The sequence below is a fragment of the Puma concolor genome, chromosome B3, assembly GCF_028749965.1.
Source record: "Puma concolor isolate L17-30 chromosome B3, mPumCon1.1.hap2, whole genome shotgun sequence".
In the NCBI taxonomy this organism is placed as follows: Eukaryota; Metazoa; Chordata; class Mammalia; order Carnivora; family Felidae; genus Puma; species Puma concolor.
In genome coordinates, this window is record NC_141672.1 from 72,143,992 (window position 1) to 72,168,290 (window position 24,299).

General features: G+C 35.8%; 1 long non-coding RNA gene and 1 pseudogene across 3 annotated transcripts in view; one reads left to right on the forward strand and one right to left on the reverse strand.

Moving 5' to 3' along the window:
• Window positions 1–2,855: 2,855 nt before the first annotated feature.
• The window catches only part of LOC147580052 (uncharacterized), a 32,027-nt gene continuing 10,583 nt past the window's right edge, over window positions 2,856–24,299 (reverse strand). For 2 of the 3 annotated variants that reach the window (XR_015252461.1, XR_015252459.1), the window contains 4 exons: window positions 6,625–6,789; window positions 6,353–6,423; window positions 3,125–3,440; window positions 2,856–3,015 (listed from right to left, as the gene is read on the reverse strand). This is a non-coding gene — a long non-coding RNA (uncharacterized LOC147580052). The remainder of the gene's footprint in view (window positions 3,016–3,124; window positions 3,441–6,352; window positions 6,424–6,624; window positions 6,790–24,299) is intronic. The other variant, XR_015252460.1, reaches the window with a different exon arrangement.
• LOC112855714 (large ribosomal subunit protein eL28 pseudogene) lies at window positions 7,351–9,056 on the forward strand (annotated as a pseudogene).

Consider the following 24,299-nt stretch of genomic DNA (forward strand, 5'->3'; position numbering starts at 1 on the left):
TGGAAACCAATTTGACAATAAATTTCATATATAAACAAACAAAAAAAAAAAAAAAAGAAAAACAAAGGGGCACGTGCACCCAAATGTTTATAGCAGCGCTATCAACAATAGCCAAAATATGGAAAGAGTCCAAATAAATGTCCATCGACAGATGAGTGGGTAAAGATGTATGTATATACAATGGAGTTTTACTCAACAATCAAAAAGAATGAAATCTTGCCATTTGCAACAAATGTGGATGGAACTAGAGTGTATTATGGTAAGCAAAATTAGAGAAAGACAAATATCATATGACTTCACTCGTATGTGGAATTTAAAATACAAAACAGATGAACATAGGGCAGGGAAGCAAAAATAATATAAAAACAGGGAGGGGACAAAACAAACTGTTAAATACAGAGAACAAACAGGGTTGCTGGAGGGGTTGTGGGTGGGGGGATGGGCTAAATGGGCAAAGGGCATTAAGGAGGACACTCGTTGGGATGAGCATTGGGTATGTAAAAGGCAAATCACTGGATTCTACTCCTGAAATCATTATTGCACCATATGCTAACTAACTCAGATGTAAATTTAAAAATAATTATATATATATATTAACAACAACAATAAAATCCTGCAACATTACTAGGGTTAGACTACTAAAGAGCCAAAAAGAGAAAGGAGGGAGTGGAGGGTCCCTCCAGAAGGCAAAAGGTGAAATCCTTCACACTTTCAGGCAAGGGTGATGTGGCTGGTTCCCCCTTGGGACTTCGGATCCTCACCTAGAAGTAACCTCTGCTGATGCACATCATCAGTTCCCCAAGGAGTACTAGAGTTGGTCCACCAAGGAAAGTCCCAAGAGATTCCTGGAGAATCTGGGGAGAGCAAAGGCTCCTTGTGCAGAGTTCCCCCAAGTGTGGGGTGGGCCACAAAGTCCCCCCATATGGGACACCAAATGTGGTGCCTAAATGGGGTGTCTCTGGATCGGATGGGGGCCCCCAAATGTGGGGGCAAAGATCAGGTGGAAGTTGGTGGCACTGAAGGTAAAAGAACTCACCTGAGGCAGAACAAAGCAGGTAGAAATTTATTGAATACACCACTAGGGAGTGGTGGGCAGGACAGCAGAGGAGAGACTGTCCACCGGGAGGCAGTGGGTGAGGGCTGCTTTAAAGGGGGAAGATGAGGAAGCATGGCAATGTATGGAATCTTCCCTTTTTCAGTAACAGTGCCTAGTTCTAAGTAGCCCATTGGTCAGTTAGTGCCATATGGATATATGCCATATATATGTATATTTCCAGGTGGGTCACCTGATGGGCCTGTTTAAAGTCAGCCAGGTGTTGCCTGTGGGCCCTTTCTACATTACATTGTTCAAGCCTGTTTGCCTGAAAGTGGCCCCTACATTCCTCATGGTATACAGTCTTTCACAAGTGCTTTTAGTCACAATGAAATAAGAATACCAACTGCAATCAACTAGGAATGCACAGAGAGAGTGTGATTTTATACATCCTAGTTATTCATAAACTGAATTGAATTCAACATGTCTTGGGCCTGGGATTATAAATAACATCTGAAGCAAGATTTTTCCAATATGGAAGAATTTTTTTTTTTCTGTAAGCCCTTGACCTTGAGCTTGCTATCCTAAGCCCCCAGACACTTGATTCATTTCTGGACACCTGATTGCCACTGCTAAATGCATTCTGTTCTCATCTATTGCCTGTTCAACTTCTTTGGTTACCTGGATGCAACTCCTAGATTCTAGCCTGTGCCTGTATTTCTATACTTACTCTCCTTTTTAACCTGATTTTAACCTAAAGATTTTCCTTGTATCTATGTTTATGTACTTTCATTCAGTATATTTGGGCTTCTGGCTTCTATTCCCAGACATATCCCTCCTCTGGTGGCCTCTTGACTGAAATATAATTAATATTAAAATGTGTTTGCCTTTCCTGAGTATACAACAACCAGTGGCAATAGGAAGAATATAGAGAGAAGGGCATCCTTCAGTTAAACATTCTCTGTGGAGAGTCTACAAATGATACAAACATTGCTAGACAATCAAAAGCTCGTTGTATTGAAGGCTGATTAATTTTACCTAATTATTCAATTCTTTTATTATCTGAAACATTTCCATTTCTCTTTATTATCTACCTTTTTACCATTTCACTAAATTGAAATATTAACATTTCTTAAACCAATATCTAAAGTGAGATTTAGAGGAGCGCCTGGGGTGGCTCAGTCGGTTAAGCATCTAACTTTGACTCAAGTCATGATCTCATGGTTCGTGGGTTTGAGCCCCACGACAGGCTGTGTGCTGATGGCTCAGAGCCTGAAGCCTGCTTCAGATTCTGTGTCTCCTCTCTCTCTCTGTCCCTCCCCCACTCATGTTCTGTCTCTCTCTTCTTCAAAAAAAATAAACATTAAAAAAAATTTTAAGTGAGATTTAGAATTTGTGAATTTCAGTGATTTGTGCACCATTGTCAAATCAAGAGTCAACACTTTCAGAAGAAATACCTAAAATCTAGATAGTTCCAAAAGATTTAAATATTTCGTCATTCTAAAACTGAGGTTTTCAGGGGTGTAGCAAGAAGAAAACGTATGCCAACTTTTTCTGAAAAGTAGCGGGGAGTCAACTTATTGATGCCAGTAGCTAAAAAATTGCTTTAAACTAATTTCCTTTTGGATAATTTGTACATTACATTTTCCACTCACCTACCTTTATCCTTATATGTGTTGTTTTGTCTGGCTGTTATTATATAAAATATATGTTTCAGTCACTACTTAAAATTCAGGGGCATAATAAAAACAATTTAATCCTTTGCCATTTTAGCATTTCGCTACACTGACAAGAATACACAGCATTGAAAAAAATGAGGATATCGTTTTTTATCATGTTTTAATCTTACATCTTAAATCTATTCTTGTATCTTCAATCAGTTCTTTCTTATAGTTTTAGCTATTTGAGTATGGCTGCTTTGTTAGGCAGGATTTTTTCCAAGCTTCTTTTTTCAGTTGCTTTCCAAAGGTGCAAAAATAATCCTGTCACAACAGAGAAGAAGAGCTTATAAAGATGCTTTAAAAACCTTATCACCAGGAAACAGTGCACAGTGCATTGTATAATATAGTGTCTTAAAATACTTCTGCTTACCTCCTCATTGATGCTGCTACAATATTTACATAACACTGCTAACTAATTCTTCATTATGTAGATTATTTATCCTTTCTCTTGGAGACTGTCTTCCCAGCACATTTAATATTATCGAAGAGAGGCATTGTTTTTATTTCTACCTGTTTAGCAGCAATGTATCTCTTCTCAGTTCTGGGGCTCCATTAGTGGGTCAGGATTCATGTTTACTGCTCCTTGGGGTAAGAAATGAAAGTAGGAGGAGGTCTGTGGCAGGACAGAGTCTTGGCTAGCCATCAAGGCAAGTTGTTTATGGATGCAGGATGGGTTATTTCAAAACCTGAAAAAAATAAAAGAAAGGAGCAGTTGCGGTTCAGAGGAACAGTTGTCCTGGGAACAAAAAAGTGAAAGTGGAAACTAATATTTTTAAAAATATTTCAACAAAAAGACACTTATAGTACAAGATACCTTAGAGGCTGGGGAAAATTATTTGAAGCATTAAATATTTTCAAGACTTTCTGCATTGAATACATTTTTAAACCCTAGGCAAGATGTTTTTTGTTAACATTTCATGTTGAAGAGTTGATTCACATCAGAAACAAACAAACAAAAAATCCTATTTCCATGTGACAGAGGAGCACTCCAAGGCAAATAGCATATAGGCATTTGGCTCTACCTAGTTTCAACCTGAAGGTCAATCCAGATGGACAAGGCCTTTGAGTTCCCTCTTTAACACTTCAACACTCTGTTAAGCCTCCTTTCCCATTAATCTTGTTGTACATGTGTCTACCATTACAGCACAGTGCCTCAGGCCGAGATCACCTAGCTTCCAACACTGTTGTTGGTCCCACTCCACAAATAAGTCACCTCATCAAGCAGCAACCAACAATGTCTTGGCTCATACCCACACCCTAATCTCCTGACGCTTAAATACACTGCTTCTCAAATACATCCCTCCTCTAGAAGCTAGGGAAATGAAGCCTAGAGGTCACTTCCAAGCTAGGTTTTTCCATGATTCCTACCAATTCCCCAAGCAACACCAAAGGCAGATATTTACAGTAATAGAGTTGCTGACCTGCCTTAGATTTGCTGAGGGGAAAAAAAAAAAAAAAAAAAACACATCCAGGTTAACGTTTTTTTTTTTTTTTTCTTAGCTGAAACGATCAACATCTAAATTTTAGAGGTTCTATAAACCTGTATATTTTGATGTACTAAACCTGGCTGTGTTTATATAGAGAGTGGCCATCCACCCTTTTTCTCACCAAGTCAAACAATAAAATCAGGATCATTCTGTCAAATAAATGCAGTAGTCTTTCCAAACCAAATGACCAAATTCATATGGTCATTTAATGAGCAAATTGCACCTTTTAATATGTCTAGCTAAACATTAAAGTCATGTGATAATTAAGGCTTTGAATACATATATATATATATACATATATATTACTAGAGTATGAAACCTTCCCTATTTCTTATAAAATTAAAAAAATAAATATTTATTGACTAGTAGAAAAGTGACACTGAACTGCGGACTTTCACAAAGTTGCTCCTCAGTGATGCTATGAGTTGGATTTTAACATCCATTCAAACTGAGGAGAAAAACAGCCTCACAGAGAACAAGTGACTTCCCAAGGTTACTCAAGCCATTAAACAAGCTCTGATTCAGTTCTCCCAACTCCAGCCCCAGTGTTATTTCCACTACTTGATGCTGCAACTCTTCATTTGAAAATTTAATCATAAAGAATACGATATCATTAATCTACCAACATGTTTTCATTCCACCTTGTAAAATTTGCTGAGTAAAAATGCTGTCCTCGTTAAACTGCATAACCTTGGACAGGGCTAGGGTAGTTCTGATGTATTGAAACAGATCTGATTACAAACCTACATCAAACTATAGGATTAAGAATTTGAAAAGCAAAAGTAAACTTTAGAGCTCACAGTTCTGTTTCCAGCAAGAATGTTTTTAGATGATTTATAATGGGAATTTTTCAAATTACTTATTATAATAAAAATACTTGATTGTACTTAGTAACTGTACATAAGCATATTTTAAACCATTTTAAGAGGATGAACATGATTTAAAACTCCTTATACTAATTTCTGCCTGATGTAGAGGACTTATAACAGATGCATTAAGGAGATTTAATGAACTTCACAAGGATAAAACTTACAACAGAGCACTTTCTTTAATGCTGAATTTTAACTCTTATACAATACTAGTTTAAGAGTACATTAATGAGCTTTAAAAAATCTAAGTAGATTTAATGTGTTTGGGGTTTTAGTTTTTGTCTATCCATAATGCAGAAGGGTGTGTTGTCTCATATGAAATTTTGTTGAACTGTAGATAAGTCATTTTTATGATCCTGTAAATAGCACTACATATTATATTAAGTGTTTTCAGTAGGTATTAAATAGTCATTTTGACTTAGTTCCACAATTTACATGCAATACATTACTTTAACTTCTGGACCAAAGAATGGTATGCTAAAAGTGCTATTTGACAACTGGACATAACTGAATGACTACTATTTTGTTAAAATGAAATTAATAACAGGTGCAGCCATTTCATGTGCAGTATATTCATCTCTGGTGCTTTAGATTCTTATGCGATTTGGGTCGTAATGTAAATAAAATACCTTTTGTCCTTTCTGTATGATCCCCAGTGGGCATTTGTTGGCATTTTCTCTACACTAAGCAACCTACTACTGTTTACAAATATCAAGGTAGGAGAAAGAAAGAAAGAAAGAAAGAAAGAAAGAAAGAAAGAAAGAAAGAAAGAAAGAAAGAAAGAAAGAAAGAAAGAAAGAAAGAAAGAAAGAAAGAAAGAAAAGAAGAAAGAAAATTAAAAAAGAAAACTACCTTTTATAGTTTTTTAAATATAGGATTAATCATTTTCTATAGCTATCAATTATTCTAATTAGCAGGTCTATTATTTAATCATCCCCACCTTGTTATTCTTTTCATTCTCATACTTGATTCTTGGCTACCTGAGAAAATAGAAGTTTCAGGCCTTGTGAATATACATGTGAATTCCACCTATTTTTAGTTGAAAAATCCTCTTCAATATTTTTGTATGCTAGCAACTTGGTTCAGATAGAGCTTATATTCCCTGCATAATCCAATAAAAATAGCTTATGTGTGTTTAAAGTGCTTTATACATATTAATATTCTTACCAATACATTTGATCCTCCAAGTCCAGAAACATATTTGGAAAGTTTATGTGACTTACATAAGTGGCATCCACTTACCCACAGTCCTGACTCTAGAGCTCTGTACCTTCTAATGAGAAGAACCCTAGTAGAAACATATGTAGTAATATCTAGAGAAACATAAATAAGTAAACTAAAACCTTGGGAACTATAGAAAGACAAAAATACACATCTGTACAAATAGCTTAGAATTAAGAAATGTTCCCAAGGCTGCTGCTGACTTCTAGGAAACAAATTCCTGAAGAGTTTAAAGGTTGCCCTACTCTCGTGGACAAATTAGTCTCTAAAGTTTCTGAGCCTTGACTTCTTACCTATATAAGGGACTTAATAACTGATATATCTAAATCTTCTTCAGTAGGCCTCCATTTTATTAAATCCAGATCTTCCTGAGCAACATGGAATTCTATGTAGTCTTCCATTTAATTACCAGCATAAAGTATTGTCCTTATGCCATTTGGTATCATAATTCCATTTCACTGGAAAATGAACAAAATCGAATTCAATTTTAGAACTATAATCAAAACATGCATTATTGAAAAACTTACATATAATATGAAAAAAACACACAAAAACTCCGTGTTTGTTTTTAAGATGCCAAAAGAAAACTGAGGTTATTTTTATAAAGAATATGATTTTTTTAACGAAGAAAAATTAGGATGAAGAGACATACACAGAAATAGATTCACACTACGGATTTTGATGACAAATATCTCTCTCTCTCTCTCTCTTTCTCTATCTTTCTTTCTCTCCTAATTTTCCATAAGAATCAGGAGCGCAGAGTTGATGATAATTCACAGCTCATGGCCACACTAATCACTGGATTGTGAAAAGGACAAAAGGTAGTTGAATTCATTTATAAAAGAGAACATGTACAAAAGAGAGAAGAAAGGGGCATGGCCAACAACAAATATGTAAGAATGGTTAAAAAGTATAAGAATGATTTTTAAAAGGCCAATAACCATAATGCAGTGAGGCTTGCCAAAAATTCTAAAGACACACAAAATAGGGTTTTGAAGTTATGTTCAGAGAAAATGAGCATGTTGCTTCAGAGTAACATTTTTATAACACATGACAAAGAAAAGGCCATACCACTCAACTTTTATTTTATTTCCATCTTCTCTGTCAAGGATAGCAAAAATAATGTTGGTGAGAGGAAATTGAAACCCAAGAAATGTAAGATTGTAAGAAAGCAATTCTTTTTCTAAATGACTTCATATCTTTTCTCCCAGACGAATTATAACCCAGGTTAAAAAAGGAACTTTCAAATAAAATGTTGCATACCATTGAACTATTTCTTGAGGCATTGTTAATAATCAGAGATAACCAAAATACTAGAGCAGGGGAAAAATGTTATAATTTCTTTTTAAATTAAAAATCAAGGACTGAGCCATAAAAAAGAATGAAATCTTGCCATTTGCAACATGGATGTATCTAGAGGATATAATGCTAAATGAAATCAGAGAAAGAAAAATATCATATGATTTCACTCATGTGTGGAATCTAAAAACAAAACAAAACACTTAAAATAGTGAACTGGTGGTTGCCTGGGGGAGGTGAGTGGTGGGATGGGTGAAGCAATGAAAGGGATTATGAGTACTCTTATCAGGGGCACCTGGGTGGCCCAGTCAGTTAAGCATTGGACTATTGGTTTCTGCTCAGGTCATGATCTCAGGATTTGTGAGATTAAGCCATGTGTCAGGCTCTGTGCTAATAGTGCTGAGCCTGCTTGGGATTCTCTCTCTCTCTCTCTCTCTCTCTCTTTCTCTCTCTCTCTGCCTCCCCCCATCTCCCTCTCTCTTTAACAAAAAATAAATAAACATTTTTAAAAAGGTACAGTTATGGTAAACATTGAGTGATGTATAGAATTGTTAAATCATTATATTGTGCACCTGACACTAATATAATGCTCTATGTTAATTATACTTAAATAAAAATATAAGAAGTTAAAAAAATAAAGAACACTTGAAAAAAAAATCCAAGAATTCTATACTATACTGGAGAGTGAAATTAATTCCATAGAAAATCTTAGAAATTATTATTAAAATATGGTTTATTAACAATTGGAAACAAATGTTCAGTAGGAAGTAACATGAGTTCACTAAACGTAAATCATGCATGTCTTATCTCGTTTTTTTGTTGACAGATTTAGCCCATTTATGTAGCAGGTGATTTCTAGACACATATTCCAATTTGGGCAAATTATCAATTAGATACAATCTTGGATGATATATTCATCAACAAGAGAAAAATCACTCAATTCCATTATAATTTTCTAATGGTTTCGATGGGTTGTATTAAAAATACATTATACAGCTCTTTCCGTTTCTAGCTGCTGTAGGGAAAGAGGCTGCCGCCACGTCGGCCCACCTGCAATGGATGGTCATGCAGAACCGCTCCAGCTTCCTGATCAAGGGCAACAAGCAGATGTACAACCCTTTGCCCAATAACCTGAAGGCATGCAACTTGTTCTTCTACGATGGGATGATTAACCACAAGACTGTGGGCGTGGAGCCCGCAGCCGGCCAACTGCAAAGGGGTGGTTGTGGTCATTATGCAGAGACCTGGCCAGCGAAAACCTGCCACCTCCTACATGCAGACCCACAAGAATGCCCAGGCCACTCTCAGCAGCATCCGTCACAAGAACAAGAACATTGCTGCTATTCACAGAACCAGAGCCATCCTGCGCAGCCAGAAGCCTGTGATGGTGAAAAGGAGGCACGCCAGCACCACCAAAAGTTCCTGAACGCCTGCCTCCACTTCCAGAGCAATAGACGTCAACCACCTCCGCTGGGGGGCAGGGGGGGGTAGTTATAATATATATAGATATATTATATATAATTATATATTATATTATATATTATTATATTATATATTATATAATTATATTATACATAATATATTATTATGTATAATATAATTATATAATATATATTATATATATAATCTGAAATGACATTTTTAGTGGAACAGGGTTCTGTTCTAGGTTCCATTCTCATCAAATGCATCTAAGAAAAATATTGCATAAGTCTGGATTGAGCAGAGAAAAGCAGTGGTGGCTAGAGGCCATGATAATATACCTCAATGATCAACTACAAGTCTAATTGACCAGGGTCTGAAATCCAAATGTGTGTTTGTGCTGAAGGTACGTCTCCCAAGGGCAGCTCATAATTAACCATGGAACCTGGTAGGGATCCTGAAGCAAGAATGTTACTGGAAAATGTGGGACTCCCTGACAGGTGATTTTGGCTTAAGGGCTCCCCCATGGCCTTGCTGAACCTTCCTCATAATCCAGGATTGGATCTCCAATCAGATTGAGGGAAAACTTACTCAGTTAGGCACCTAGAGCATACACATGGATCACTGGATTTCAGGTCTCAGCTACAAAAAAAAAAAAAAAAAAAAAAAAAATCATGATTTGAACTCTAGATTCTAAGTTTGATGTAATTCCAAGATCTATTCAATGGGAAGTGATAATAATACAGTAAGTGTAACTTCCTCAGAATCGTAGGGCATCAGTAGATTCAAATAGGAAAAACAAAAGCTAACAAATGAGGAAGATTTCAACATCTTTGAGATTGTATTAGTCTAAGAGTAGTTTATATTTCTTTAAAAGAAATCAATTTGTAAGTAAAATAGGGTCACAGGAAATACATAAAAATAGTTTGGGGGGCGCCTGGGTGGCGCAGTCGGCTAAGCGTCCGACTTCAGCCAGGTTACGATGTCGCGGTCCGTGAGTTCCAGCCCCGCGTCGGGCTCTGGGCTGATGGCTCAGAGCCTGGAGCCTGTTTCCGATTCTGTGTCTCCCTCTCTCTCTGCCCCTCGCCCGTTCATGCTCTGTCTCTCTCTGTCCCAAAAATAAATAAACGTTGAAAAAAAAAATTAAAAAAAAAATATAGTTTGGTAGTGCTTTTTAAAAGAAAATTTTTTAATGTTTACTTATTTTTGAGAGAGATAGAGAGAGACCAACTGCAAGCAAAGGAGGGGAAGAGAGAGAGGGAGACATAGAATCCGAAGCAGGCTCTAGGCTCCGAGCTGTCAGCACAGAGCCTGATGCAGGGCTTGAACCCACAAACTGTGAGATCATGACCTGAGCTGAAGCTGGACACTCAACCAACTGAGCCACCTGGGTGCCCCAGTTTGTAGTGCTTTTGAGACAACACATGCCCACATACATATACACTCCACTGATCTAAAGAATCTAGCCTTTCATTCTTCCATCAGGAAACCTCAAGTTTCCCTTCCACTTCCTCTCCTGTGCTGGGTATACTGGATGGCTCCTTCTGTTGCAGGCCACCCTTCTTGATGTGTGTTAGTGTGGCTCACCACCTGGTCTGTAGAGGTCTTTATCTTAATTTTTTAACCATCCTGGTAGAATGTGACTTTCCATTATTTAAGTTTTTAGGAAAGACCAAAAGATATGCTTTTTTTTTCTCATTCACAGATATCCCTAGTGGGCTTGACCTGCCAGCTCTACAGATGTATATGGATAGCCCTGAATGCAGTTTAAGCTCTCAGGCTAGGAGCCAGAAAAGGTAATAAAAGAGATATTCAAAGACGAACTGCTCAGCAGGCATTTGAAAATACTAGATTGAAATTCAGGAGAAACTATACCAATGGATATAGATTTAAGGATTGTCTGCATTAAAACAACAACTGAAGAATCAGAAGAGATCCATTTAATGAGGGAAGAAGTGTAGAGAGAACAAAGGGCCAAGACTGAATCTTAGAAAATGCCAATGTGACCTGGGTTTGGGGACCTATTTGAGCCTCTCTACAGGTCAGCCCTTAGACCTTTCCATGGTCTCTACTAGCTCTCTGTGTACTTTATTTCTTTCTGTCTGTCTTTGCAGAAGCTCCCACAAACTCAGCCTTCTCCATTTGACAGTTTCTAGCACCATTCCAACTTGAGATTCTGTTCATGTCAGCTACACGGTAGCATAGTCTCCCCGACTTCCCTGACTTCCTTTGGAAATTATCTAGACTCTTCTCTCCTCAGTGTCTTTCTCAGTAGCCTATATAATAAAGCACAAACATACACACAACAGAACATGTGCAAATATGCACACATGAGGGAAATCAAAAATAAAAAGAACAATAAATACAAACCGTTAAATGTAGTTTTTAATCTCTAATTGAACAAGTAAGGGGTAAATGGATACCTGATTGTCTCCATTTAGCCCTATGTTTTCATTTCCCCACAGATAAGAGCCCATTACAGTTTCCTTCTTGCCTCATTCATTGTCTTAACTCCTCTTTAGGAGACACCATTTCAGAAGTTCTCTTAGGCTTAGCACAGTAATTTTCAAACTCTTATCCATGACCCATAGTAAGAAATACACTTTATATCATCGCTCAACAAACACTTAGCTGAGTGTGTGTACATGTGTTTGAAATAATAATTCCTATCCTTACTGCAACAAATGATATTTTTCTTCTACTTTTTCCCCCCTGTTGTTGGTTATTACCTACTAAACTAATCCCATGACCATCTATTGAACCTAGAGTAGAGCCATGTTTTGAAAAATTCTGATTCAGAGACAACAACCATGCACGCAGATAAAACACATGGAGAAGTAAAAATGTTCCCTTTCTCTCAAAGGGGTCATTTGCATTTCCCTAGACCCAGCAGCCCTCATCCACAAGTCTTCTGCTCAGTTTGGCATTTTCCTGTATTTGCTCATATTTCCAGCATTTTCCCACATTTACTCATATGGAGTCTATGGGGAAAGGGTTGAAACTCTGGCAAGAGGTATTCCTAATTACAAGGGCACAGGAGGAGGCCAGAGAGTAATAGCACTTACCTCATATCTTTTCTCAAATGTCACTTCCTCTGTGAGGTCTTATGTGGTCATTGCATCTAAAATCCAGACCTCTACTAATGCATATATCCCTATTCTCCTTCAATATTTGCTTTTCCTTAGCAGTTGACAATATCTAATATTTTATATATTTAAAATACCTATTTAATTTATTATCTGTTTCCCCACTGTCATAATAACTCTAAAGGAACAGATGCAAAGAACCAGAGTGTTTTTTTGGAGGAAAACTTAGAAGCAGAGAAAGAAAAAATAAACATTTTTCCTGAGCTCTCATTATCCAGGAGGAATGTGCCTAGGCCAAAGTGAGGCTAGACTGCATACCCTATAGCAAGCATGCAACAGAGAGGAACCCTTATCCACATAGCACTCTACACATTTATAGGTACAGGGAGAGAAAACAGCTTTGAATGTAACAAAGGAAAGTTCTGTTCAAGAAAACAGCCTTCTAACTTTCTCTTAAAACCTACTAAAGATTTTAAGGGAAAATTTTAAGGGAAAAGACACGATCAGACTTGCTTTTAGAAAGTATACTTTATTACAGTGTGAAGTTGGTTAGACTGGCTATTAGCAGTTCCTCTTGTCACTCTCTTTACCTTCTGAAATTGGCTAAGTTTTCTCCAGGTTAAGGAATTTGGCTGGTCGAGACCTCAATAAATCTTAGGTAGTTCAGGGAGACACTTGGCTCCATTAGCTGTAAAGAATATATACTTGAGGGTTGCCGATGCAGTCATTATGTGCAAGGCAGAGAGATGAGGGATTACAATATAATTTTGTGTACTTTATTCCAATTTTTAAAATGATAGAAGATAAATCAGGAAAAACTTCTTTTCACCTTGTAACTCTAAGGAGCCTAATCAAAAATGTTTGCTATCTGGTATAATTTGCTTTTTACAAGATTTTAATAAAATATGATTCCTTTCTACAAGGACTCTGAAGTATTAAAACACAGTAAAACCTTTTTTTTTTCTCTTATACTGATTAGGAATTTTATTAGAACCTTGGATTTCTTAAATTTCGCCTCTAGAGCAGCACTATTTAGGAGGGACAGAATGTGAGGCACAAGTATGTATGCAATTTAAAACTTTTGTATACTACATTAAAAAAAGAAAATAGGTGAAATTAATTTAATATTTTATTCACATTAATGTATCTAAAATATATCTATTTCAACATGTGATAATGTAAATAATTAAATGAGACATTTCACATTCTTTTTTCTTATAATAGACTTCAAAATCTGGCATGTATGTACTTAACACATATAGCATGTCTTAAGTCAGAATAGCCACATTTTAAGTGTTCACTTTGCCTAGTGGCCTAGTGGTTACCGTATTGGACAGGTATATTTCTAGATCTTTTTTTGAGAGAAAACATTGGTAAAATGAGATCAGGAAAGGAATGTTTACTGAGTATCTACTGCCGGCCTGACTGTACAGGCAATTTTACATTGATTTAAAATTTAATACTCCCAAACGCATGTGAGGTAGTTCTTACTATACTCACATACTGCCACTCAGAGGTTTAATGAACTTATCAAAGGTCATCCAGCTAATAATTCTAGTTGGCCCCAAGATATCCTCTGTCCACCCCTCTTTTTTCCCTCAAAGGAGATATCCTTACTAAACCTTTTATTATCAATAAATGCTTAAGCTATAGTAAATATTACCCAAATCCTAAATTGTTATCTATTAAGGCAAGGAAAGAGGAAACTGTATTCATTTTCTTCATTACTTCTTTATTATTATTATGCATACACTACCATGATACCACAAAAAAATGTAAATTTGGATTCATTGATTTGTATATTTCAAGACATGTTTTTCACAGAGCTCATAAATTTGGAATCTCTAAAATGATACCTAAAGCTGGTGCTTGTCAGCTTCTGTCATTATCAGATCAGTCTTTTTATAAACTGAATTTCTTGGTCTTGGTTGTGAAGGGCATGTGAATATGACAGTGTCAAGGTCTGACATGGCTGAAGAAAATATGTTTGTTCTGATTTGCTGTGCATGAAAAATATTAATCCCACAACATGTAGGCCTATATTTACAAGCCATTGCAAATTGATGCTCTGCATATTTTGGTCACAGATAATTCTAACATAGTTGAATGTGAAATTGGCCATGCAGTATTAAGAAGATAAAAAAGTAATTGTTGTACATATTTTGTTGTTTGAATTTGACATATTCTACTACTTGAGAATTGCTTTATTTTGATAACCTGCCACTGATAAAAAAAAATAAAAACAATTTTCAAGAGTTTATAAAATGTTCTATGCTCTATCTGATTGAAAGACAAGAAAACAATTTCTTTCAAAAGTATAAAATTCCAGATACTACTATTGTAAAAGAATAGATTACGGAAAAGAAGCTATTTTTGAAATAGAGATTGATTTAGTCCTATAGAAAAATAATGACACATGCATCAGAACAGATATGCAAAGATAATTTTATAAACTCATACTCTCAAATAAGAAAAAATGTTAAAGTTTTATCTATGATTTAAGCAAAACTGAAATACAGTACACATATATATTAGATAGAAAATTAAAAGAAATAAAAACCAAAAAGAAAGAGCTCTACTTTTGATAACTTAATCACTGACTAATGTATAATTCATATACTTTTATTGGTGAACAGGAATTCACTTTTTCTTGAAAACACTACTCATTTTCTTTGGTTTCTTTTTTTAAAATTTTGAATATTCAAATATTTTTGATGTATTAAAATAATGTTATCTGTAAATAACATGAATGTTGGCAAGGATGTGGAGAAACAGGAACACTCTGCATTGTTGGTGGGAATGCAAACTGGTGCAGCCACTCTGGAAAGCAGAATGGAGGTTCCTCAAAAAATTAAAAATACAACTACCCTACCACCCAGCAATAGCACTATTAGGAACTTATCCAAAGGATAAAGGAGTGCTGATTCATAGGGCATGTGTACCCCAATGTTTATAGCAGCTCTTTCAACAATAGCCAAATTATGGAAAGAGCCCAAATATCCATGAAATATTTATTTAATTTTGAGTGGGAATGAGAGAGAGAGAAAGAGGCACAGAGAGGGAGATGCAGGCTCCAGGCTCTGAGCTATCAGCACAGGGCCCAACACAGGGCTTGAACCCACTAACCGTTATCGCGGTGAGAGCATGACCTGAGCCTAAATTGGCTGCTTAACCGACTGAGCCACCCAGGTGCCCAGGTTGATTACCAGTTTTTGACATGAAAATTAGATATTACAGAATTCGACATAACTATAAATGTTTGTTTTATATGAAGTATGTGATTTTTTAAATCAAATCATAATGCAGATGAAAGTATTTAAACTATATTTTGAAATTTTATTTGTTTTGATTTGCATTTAAAAGAAAATCATGATTCACATAGAAAATTCGGTTCTAAAAGCAACAGTTTTGAATGGCATGCCTTGCAATTTCATGACCCACTTGATCATGATTGATCCACAAATATGGAAGAGGATTCAGAGGTAATTATAGCCAAGTTGAATTATGACAAGTTATAACAATGGGTAAGAACATAATATTTGAAGTCTGAAAGACCTGAGACTAGAGTTCTGCCTCTCCCATGTAATTACTATTTGACCTTGACATCTTTAAACCTTTTTATTGAGATGAAAATTAGAAATACTAATCATATCCACCCCATAGGATATTAAGTCAGATGATATTTACCAATGGATTAAAGTATGGCACATAATTAGAGCCATGTTAATTTTGAAAGACTATGGGTAAATGGACTCAAACAAATTTAAAGTTTTGTAATGAAATATTCAGTTGTGTCATTTTTTAAAATTTGGATAACATGCTAATTTTTGTTAAATTTTCCCTCAAAATTTCAAAACAAATTTCTTCTTTCTATGTCAAGTGATTTAGAAAGTAATAAGTACCCTTCTATTCACACCACAGTAAAAAAACAAGTAAATGGGGAGCTCTGGAATATTTGTTCTCTTGTCCAATTGAATTGTAAAAATTTCATGTATGTCAGCCTGTGAACTAATTAGGCAAGTAACTTGTGTGCACATTCTTGTTGTCTCTTAGCTTTATTTTCAGACAATGTGCTAATTGTATTTTCCTAGCTGCCTGCTAATCTAATATAATTGTTGCGATATAATAGAATGTCATTTAATAAGTGCATTTTCAGCATCAGATTCAAATTATGTTTGCATACATTTTTGATAACATTAAGCTGTTCCATTTATTCTTAAAGAATTTGAAAGCTTTATTTTTATACTCACTTTGTTTTGTTTCAAATAATGTTGTAACTTGGCAGAGATTGTAGAACTCTTTTCAAAATTTCACTGCATAAACACACTAAGGATTTGAGTAATTTTTATTCCCATGAAAATTATCCCCAACAAAAATAAATTTAACTTTCTTGTCATATTTTTTCTTTAAATTTCTAGTGATTTTGTAGAAGAATTTCTGGCATGATATATAATGGCTTAACATTTAATATAATACATGTTACTTCATCTTAAACCAGATGAATCTCATTGCTAGATTCTTTCCTTTTTTTTATTTTTACCAACAATTTTAGCTTTAATAGTAATTATATTTCATTTGAAAAAAGTAATAAAAAAGTTATGAAAAACTATAAAGGTTATAATAACACTATTATAAACAATCATAGAAGAATCTAAAATTTAAAGTAAGTGCTAAAACAATTTCAATGCCATGTGTATTAGAGTTCTCCAAAAAATGCAATCAATAGGGTGACTTATAGACACACGAGAGAGAGAGAGGGAGAGAAAGAGATAATAAGGAATTGACTCGGGGCGCCTGGGTGGCGCAGTCGGTTAAGCGTCCGACTTCAGCCAGGTCACGATCTCACGGTCCGTGAGTTCGAGCCCCGCATCAGGCTCTGGGCTGATGGCTCAGAGCCTGGAGCCTGTTTCCGATTCTGTGTCTCCCTCTCTCTCTGCCCCTCCCCCGTTCATGCTCTGTCTCTCTCTGTCCCCCCAAAAATAAATAAAACGTTGAAAAAAATTAAAAAAAAAAAAATAAGGAATTGACTCAAGTGATTATGGAGACTGACAAGTTCCAATATCTACAGGGTAAGCTGGCAAGGTTGAGACCCAGGAGAGCGGATAGTGTAGTTCCAGTGTGAAGGCAGGCAGGCTAGGGTCCCAAGAAGAGCCTACCTTCACTTTGAGTCAGGCTTTCAACTAATTGAATGAGATCTGCTCAGATTACAGAGGGTGATCTGCTTTCCTCAGTCTGCCTATTTAAATATATTTACATCCATAAACAACCTCACAGAAACACCCAAGATAATGTTTGAGCAAATATCTGGGCACCCTGTGGCCCAGTCAAGTTGACACATAAAATTAATCATCACACCATATTATACACAGTTTACTATATCATTATTCCCCAGTCCACAACAAAATATGACCCTATGAGTTGAGCCTGCACTCATAGATATGCCTGATCCTCACCTGGCATTAAATTCAGGGCAAAAATATACACACACGCTATAATAGTTTTCTGCTTTCCACAGTTTACAATTCTTGGCATGCAGGGGTCTGAATCTTTTTGGTACCAGTGTAGCATTAAATTATATTGCAATGATTCGATGAAAAGTTGCAAATATATGCACAGAGATGACAGAACAAGCTTTTTCTGATACATGTAAAAAATGAGTTAACCTGGCAAAGCAAGTTAACTAATGGTCTCTGACGTTTTGAATTCAGCATACAACATTCTTGATATATTGTGCTGCTTTATTTTATAGTTGAATTTATTTTCTATTAAATTTTTTACTAACTTTCACAGGATCTGAATCCTCTTTGTATTAATTCCTAGCAGCCACTTTTTGTTCTTACTTATGGGTCACAGATCATTACTTGTAGAAGTAGCACATTGAACATCAAGTCTCTAAAATTCTATAAAATCTCTAGGAGACCATCTGGAAAGGAAGAATTTTCCACTTGATAATAAGGAACAAGCATATTCTAAATTCTGGTATAGGAATTTAAATAATCCTCCATTGATAATTTGGTATTAAAAATAAGTACCTGTCTGGAATTCTCTCCTTTTCCTTACCTATTTCCTGTTTTTCCTCCAGTAGGTGGGTTTCTGGGCATATTTGGTCAAATCATCGTGCCAAATCAGCTGTCATACAGGAGCCCTCTCTGCCCATTAACTTTCTGGCTTCATACCCTATATTGGCAAGCAGAGTGCTTCTGGACATGTGTGCGTTTTGCCATTTTAATGTCCTTCAAAAGCATATTGATAGAAGCATTCTTTGTGTCTGCCTTTAGAACACAAATTATATTCTTATTTGCCCACCATATTTTTGGCCTTTGATTCTTACCTATGTCCTGAGTGAAATTCAATGAGACCTCCGACCTAGAAGGTCTCATTGCATTTTACTTAGAAGCAAATCAGTTTGACATTTAAACCCAGAACAAGGGTTCTTATCCCTGGGCACCTTGTATATTTATGCAAAATTTTGTATGTATGTGCATGTATACACATTTTCCTGGGTAGAGAGCATACTGTTCACTGAGTCTTAACTGTGTTCTTCATCCCAAATAGGTAAAGCCACTGAACCAGTAGGAAGAACCGAGATTCACTAATTTCTTTTTGTATTATGGTTCTTCAGGGTTCTCCAGAAAAACAGAACCTGTCTCTCTCTCTATATATATATGAAAGAATGAGTTGAAAGAGGAATTTTAAGCAATTGGCACACATAATACAGAGGCTAGCAAGTCTGAAATTCACAGGGCAGGCTATCATGATGGAAATTCTGGCAAGAGTTGATGATGCAATCTTGAGTTCAAAGGCAGTCTGGAAGAAGAATTCCTTTTCTTTGGGGGACCTCAGTCTTTTTCTCTTAAGACCTTCAACTGATTGGATAAGGCCCACCCACATTTTGAGAGTGATCTGCTTTACTCAAAGTCGACTGATTTAAATGTCAATCACATCTAAAACATGCCTTCATAGCAACATCTAAAAAGGTATTTGATCAAAAATTGGGAACCATGGCCTAACCAAGTTGACACACAAAATTAACCATCAAGCCTTTTATGCCCAAGGGCATCTTTCTGAGTACTCGCTTTTAATAGTAGTATTCTGATTCCCAATAAACATTCAATAAATGTTAGCTTTGTATTTGCACATTTCAGCCTGCTCTTTGGCTTCAGATCCAAGAGGGGCCACCTACCACATCTTGGCTAAGAATAGAATGGACTGCAATTCTTTATCCTAACTGTTCTCCAATAGCTTGTCTGAACCCCCTTACCTCTGTGCATGCTATAAAACCTGTTTCCTAATGGGTAAAGTCAATAAGATGAACTAGTCAAGCTGAAAGATAAGTAGACAGGAAAAAAATAAACAAGTAAACAAACAAACAAGACAGTGCCCATAATGAAAAAACAGCAGTATAAAGAGAAAACAGAGAAACAAATTTAGAGGTAAATCTTTGCTCTTGCCCTCCAAGTTACTAACTGATTTGCTTCTTGAAATAGGACAAAGTCATGGAATCATGAAGACCCAGTTTGCTAAAAATGTATACTGACTAAATTTAAACTAGCTAATCACTGCTATTTAGCAATTGTGTCTTTAGTTTACTATTTATTCCCTATGAAAATAATTCTTAAGGTCAGGAGGGAGGTTAAGAGTAGAGATTTTATTTGAAACAATTTTTCTTAAGATGAATATATACTATCTTTGGAGGACCAGCCCTCACTGGGGAAAAAAACCTAGAGTAATCACTGTTACAGCTAAGGGTACATCGTATTTCTCAGGGATGATATGCTGACAAATATTTGAGACTACTGCTGTAGAATCATAGAAGTGTTTATAACTGGAAAAGGCCTCAAAGTTCATAATGCCCAATCTCATCATTTAACAATGAAATTATGATGTCTCAAAGGGATTCAGAGCCTCGCCATAATCACTCAGCTGTAAGAACTGTTTCAAACCTTTTCCATTTTTTCAAGCTTTTCCTGGCTGCTCTCCTTTCCCTGTCCTTATCTCCTGAAAGTCCACCTCAAAGTCTTAACACCTTTAGCCTTACAGTCTAAATTAAAACTATTATCTTCATTCTACCTTAGCTAAGCTCTCTCTTGATATTCATTTTTTATCTTCCCCTATGCCTCAGAAAAAACTTGCCCTTCCTTTTCGAAGCTAACCCCAGTGAATGATCTTGGTCTTTCTCATCTCCATCTCAAGACCTGAGAACTTCAACATGTGATCTGAGGATACCAACACCTGAAATATCTTTTTTCTTATTTAAAGTTCTATTTTCTGGTCTCCACTTCGATATTACTGAATCAGAATTTCTGAATGGAGGCCAATTTCAGAAGAATCATCATCTTTTAATTTTTTTAATGTTTATTTTTTTTTATTTTTGAGAGAGGGAGAAAGAGGGAGAGAGACAGAGAAACAGTGTGAGCAAGGGAGGGGTAGAGAGAGAGAGAAACACAAAATCCAAAGCAGGCTCCAGGCTCTGAGCTGTCAGCACAGAGCCAGAGGCGGGGTTCAAACCCACAAACTGCGAGATCATGACCTGAGCTGAAGTTGGATACTCAACTGACTGAGCCATCCAGGCACCCCGAAGAATCATCTTTACCCAAACTGTCTAGATACTTATCCATACTAAATACTTGAGAAACATTGCTATCAATAATGTCCACCAATAGTTACCTCTTTCTCTAACACATTCAGAAGTTTCCTCTTAGCTGTCTCTGATATTTGACTTCCTTTCCTCAATATGGTCTACAAATTACACTCAGGGATTATTTATAACACCCTAAAATGGCATTAAAATGACCTTTCCCCAGTCTCTATTCTTCCTGACCTCTTAATGACATAAAGAATACTCACATCACAAAGCACTGAACTTCTGAAATTTCAAAGTTGGCCAAAGACAAGGGAAAGAAAATGGTAACATAAGCAGGTGAGTTTTGTGTTATTCCAGACAATGAGGCCCTGCTCCAAAACAGGCATCAGATGGGATACTTCAACTCACCATCATCTCAGTAGGTCTCACATAGTGTGAACTACTTGCTCACCAAGTGTAAGTCCAGTGTTAAAAATTGTCTTTTACATGCAACATGGTCCCTACATGAAATTCAACTATGTCTTATGGAGCTGAGAGGGAAGGAAGGAAGGAAGGAAGGAAGGAAGGAAGGAAGGAAGGAAGGAAGGAAGGAAGGGAAAGGACCTATTCCAATTTGTGGGAAAAAAAAATTACTTCTGTTGAATTTTTATAGAAAAAATATGTCAGTATATAATATGGCACTTTTGTAAAGTAGTTTTGACTTTGTCATTTTCAACTTATGCCATGAGGAATCATAGATAGATATCATAGATAAGATGAAAATTCACTCCTTAACTAACTATACTGTTTATTAAACCATTTCCTTCCTTAGTCTCAACAAGGTATTCTTGTCTGGGTTTTATTTTATCTTACTGTTCATTCTTGGATCTTCCAGATTCCTTTCCCTAAAAATGAAGGCATTTTTAATCCCTTCTTTCTTCCTTCTTCCTTTACTTTCTCTAGCTTCTTCTACCACAGGCCCAACTGTAGAACAAGACCATCATTTAGTTTCTGAATTCACTCCCGCCAAGGGTAGAAGTCTTCTAAGAGCACCAACTCTACCAATTTAAGTAGATTTGAAATAAAGTCCTGGTTCCTAGGTAATGAAACTTAGTGATCCAGTCACAAATGTCAAAATGCTGTATTGCTACCCCAGATTTCCTTGTTAATTTTCAGATCAATTACTTTATTACTTGGGAATATACTGCTAATACCTAGGTCACCTGGAAGTGATAGGAAGTCTCTGTTCCCTCCTATGTTGACCTTGTCCACAGGTTTAGTTTCTGTCTTGAATCTTATTGGGTAGGCTGATTGTTGGCCTATGCTTTCTGTGAGACATTATCAGCTTCTCTAATTTTAAGTTCTATCAAATAGTGAAGCTAAAAAATGGATGAATTGGCCAGTGAGATAGACCAAAACCTACAGACAGAGTTCCAGTGGACCCAGGTATAGACAGACACTATGGGAACTGAAAGTAAAAGAAATGGAGGGACGGGGAAACTTATGGAAAGCTCGTATTTTGCAAGAGGTTAGCCTTTAAGGCACTTTTCATTTCATAACTACTATCCAATATTAGACTGAACTTTAATAGTAACTTTTACAATTTATGATATGTTCTCACTTTTATTCAGAAAAGCACACATTTCTATGTTTGAAAATGTCAAAGAATCACTATGAAATTAGTTCTAATCGGATCCTTGCCATTAGCGAAGTGTGAATTCAGCAGCATTCAGAGGAAATGGCTTTCTGAACATAAAAGTTAATCTATCATGCTAAAAGATCATTGAAAACACTATTTTATAAGCCAAATTGATGGCAGCTATATTAACCAAAATATATTTGCAAAGGAAATTTTTAAGAAGTATATCTTTATTTCTGTTAGATGAAAGTATATGCATGTCTCCACTCATACATAAGCAGTTAAAATTATAGAATATTTTATAGTTGTGAAGAACTTAATTATGAAGTCCAGCACTTTCATCTTATAGATAAAAGTACTAAGGCCTAGAAAAGGCAGACTAAATAACATTTCTAACATCTAACTCCTGGCATTACTAACTCTAGAGCTCTTCTCCAATGCTATTTAATTTATGCAACAGTTATGTATTGAATACCTTCTTTGTATATTAGGACAATGATACATGGAAGAATCCTATTCCCCCAAAGCCCACAGTACAAAGGAAAAATCATATAACCCAAATGTCAACTCCTTCAGCCACAGTTACCACCTTCTCCTTGATATTTAAATAAATTCACTCAAGCTCCTGTCATGTGTATGTTGGAAATCATAGCCTTCTTTCCCATCTATTAGCTTCTCTGAAGGTTCATGTTTCTCCTCCCAAACTGGCAATTTCCTCCTTTTGATGAATTATCACATTTATGTTTCATCTTTTCCAAAGCACCCATAAATGCAAGACCTTAATATTTATCTTAGTTTCCTAAAAAGTTGGGTACAGTGAAAATATATTAAATAAGAACTGTACTCTTAGGATCTGTTGGTTGTAATCAATTAAAAAAAAAAAACTCAAATAGTACTAAACTATTTATTCATTCAATAAACAGTGCTTTATTGGTCCAGGCATTGAGAATTAGTAGTGAAAAAATAATTTAAAAAATCCCTGTTCTTGGGGAGATGAATTTTTCTTGGGGGAAACAGATAAGCAAGCAAATAAATAAATATGTATGTACAGTGATCATACTAGAGATAAGACTAGGGGAGAGAAGGGCATAAGGTATAGTTCACCTTTTATTTATTTATTTATTTTAGTTCATCTGTTAGTTAGGGGAGTCAAGGAAGAACTTGTTGAAAAGGTGGCATTTGAAAAGAAACTTCAAGGAATTGAGGAAGTGAGCAATGAGAACATCTGAAAGACAGGACTTCTAGGCAGAGGAAACAGCAACAGAGCGACACTGAATTTGAAGAAAAGTAAGGAAGTCAGTGTGAGAGACCAGGAAAGTAGTATATGAGGTCTGGAAGATAACTGAGGTCCATATCAGAGAGCTTTTTAGGCCAAATGAATGTACGTGGGCTTTTACTGATAGTGGAAATTTATGACTAATGACTGGCTTGGTTTAACTTACATTTTTAGGGAATCACTATGTTTACTGAATAGAGAATAGGATGGCAAGAGTAAAAGCAGAGAGGCATTTTGGAGGCTATGGTTATAATCCAGGAGAGAGATAATGTGGGTTTAGATTAGGGTAATGATAACAGAAATAATAAAATGGTAAGATTCTGTATACATTTTGAATGAAAAGCTGACAAAATTTGCTAATGGAATACATATGGGTTGTAAGAGAGAAAAGGGAACAACTGGGAGGAAAGAAGTGCCATTTAATAGAATTAGTAAAAAAAAAAAGTAAAATCAATAGGCAAATTACTAACGAAATATGTTGTGTTTCTATCCACAAATAGTAAACTAACACAAATTAAATTAAGAAAACAATCCCATTTACAAATGCATCAAAAAGAATAAAATATCTAGGAGTATATTTAACCAAAGAGATGAAAAGTTGTGCTCTAATAACTATAAAACACTGATGAAAAAAAATGAAGACAGTGCAAATAATGGAAAGATATACCACACTCATGGATTGGGAG